The sequence below is a fragment of the Poecilia formosa genome, unplaced genomic scaffold (genome assembly GCF_000485575.1).
Source record: "Poecilia formosa unplaced genomic scaffold, Poecilia_formosa-5.1.2 Scaffold142, whole genome shotgun sequence".
Lineage (NCBI taxonomy): Eukaryota > Metazoa > Chordata > Actinopteri > Cyprinodontiformes > Poeciliidae > Poecilia > Poecilia formosa.
In genome coordinates this window covers 546,169-548,204 of record NW_006800081.1, presented here as the reverse complement: position 1 = coordinate 548,204, position 2,036 = coordinate 546,169, and the positions used below count along the sequence as shown (strand labels likewise).

The following is a 2,036-nucleotide window of genomic DNA, read 5'->3' as shown; positions in this document are numbered from 1 at the left end:
ACATTTTAACAAGGAAGAAGATTAAAGTTATAGCGGTCTTTTAATATTTGTAATATTACTGTGCAGAACGTAAATGATGACTTGAGATGTAATCACGGTGACAAGTTAGAAGGAAGTAATAGCAGGAAGAGAGAGAAGATGTGAATGAAATGTGAGAGTTACTGGTCAAGTTCTGACAGACCAAAGGCAGATCTGGGGGACTAGTGTGACGATGGCTATAAAAAGCAGACATTTTCTCTGTGTAGTCATATGTGAATATATTTCTTACATGCACATGTTTTTGTTGTTGAAAATTCGTCATCTGCTGTTTTAGTTGTATTATTGAAAGTAATAAACAAAGATGAAGGACATAAACATAACCCACTATATAAAACTGCTGCAAATTCTCAAATACACATGTACAGGAGGTGAAAAACTGTTGGGTGAACAGGAAATCACTAACCACCACATGAGTTATTGTTTGCTAATTTCAACTCTAACTTCTGCTCTGTGGGGAGTTTTTGTACAGCCTCTCTGCCCATATTAACTACAGTGTGTCTCTGGCACAGTAATACACAGCAGACTCCTCTGGTTTGATGGTAGACAGACTAAGATACACGATGTTCTTACTGGTGTCTCTGGTGATTGTTATACGTCTTTGGACATTGCTGGCATAAGCGTTACTTCCATCATACCAAATAATACCCATCCATTCCAGAGCTTTTCCTGCAGGTTGTCGGATCCAGTGTGTGCTATAGCTGGTTAGAGAATAAGAGACCTGACAGCTGATGGTCAGAGTCTGACCTGACTGCACAGTCAAAGCGGCTGGTTGTGTCAGCTGTTCACACTTCACACCTGTTGATGATAAAATCAAATTAAATAAACTGTAATATCAATAATTTGAATATTAATTAAATAAACTGAGTGTGGTGTAATTGTAATGTGAGTGTCTCAATAAAACTTACATGACCCAGCACACAGCAGCAGCAGTAAAGCTAAAGAGAACATGTTGGTATGAAAGATGACCCAATGAAATCTTCTGTTCCTCTGACAGGATGAGAGGAAGTACTTAAACTAGAATGTTGAATTTGCATAATGACAGATTAACCAGTCACAAATGGCTCTTGCAATACTTTATAATCTTGCTGATCTACTTCATTTGATGTTTTGAACAGCATGCAGCTCTCTGGGTGATGCTATTTTGTGTTTAGTTGTGGAGATTTTAGTTGGTATTTCACTAGCAAGGAGTGAAGGCCCCCAATAACTGGACTATTACAAACCATAAAAAACAGTTTGACACAAAAGTAGTTTTTATTTTCTACTGAGCTGCTGTTTCACAGAAAGTTTTGAAACAGTAAATCACAAACATCAGTCATTGTTTTTATGATGGATTGGAAAACAAAATAAAAAAAGTGAAATTAAAATGATCATGAACTTTTACAAAGAATTTGCAGTGGAGTCATTAGTGATTTTACAGCGCCTCCTCTGGTGGTTTTATAATGTATGTGTTCAGGTCCTCAGAGGTTTTTGTACAGCTCTGCTGCTTATTTGTGTCACTGTGAGTCTCTGGCACAGTAATACACAGCAGAGTCTTCAGGCTGCATATTCTGTCCATTCAGAGTCACTGTGTTACTGGACGCTTGTACTGTAATAGTGAACTTGTTCTTTAAAGAATCTTTGCGAGCTCCTGTGCATCCAGAGCACATGTAACCAATCCACTCCAGGCCTTTTCCTGCAGGTTGTCTGATCCAGTGTGTCCAGGAGCTCAAAGAATAAGAAACCTGACAGCTGATGGTCAGAGGTTGACCTGGCTGAACAGTCAAAGCGGCTGGTTGTGTCAGCTGTTCACACTTCACATCTGCTGAAAGAAGAATTGACCAAGTCAGAAAAAATGAGGAAATCTTGTTTGTTGAGACTTAAGGTTGACAGAGATCTCACAGATTGAAGAAACTTACCTGCAGCTGCTAGTAACAGGAACAGAGCAGCACAAAACATGTTGGCTGATTTAACAGACATCCTCTAAACTCAGCTCTGAAATGAAGCCTTTTTATAGGAGG

General features: G+C 38.9%; 1 protein-coding gene and 1 long non-coding RNA gene across 3 annotated transcripts in view; both read right to left on the bottom strand.

Moving 5' to 3' along the window:
- Positions 1–1,022, bottom strand: part of LOC103145440 (uncharacterized) — a 10,445-nt gene extending 9,423 nt beyond the window's left edge. The window contains exons 1-2 of the long non-coding RNA XR_001663446.1: positions 945–1,022; positions 528–834 (exon numbers count right to left, since the gene is read on the bottom strand). This is a non-coding gene — a long non-coding RNA (uncharacterized LOC103145440). The remainder of the gene's footprint in view (positions 1–527; positions 835–944) is intronic.
- The window catches only part of LOC103145434 (uncharacterized), a 277,103-nt gene that overhangs the window by 159,717 nt on the left and 115,350 nt on the right, over positions 1–2,036 (bottom strand). The gene's annotated exons all lie outside the window — the stretch shown is intronic.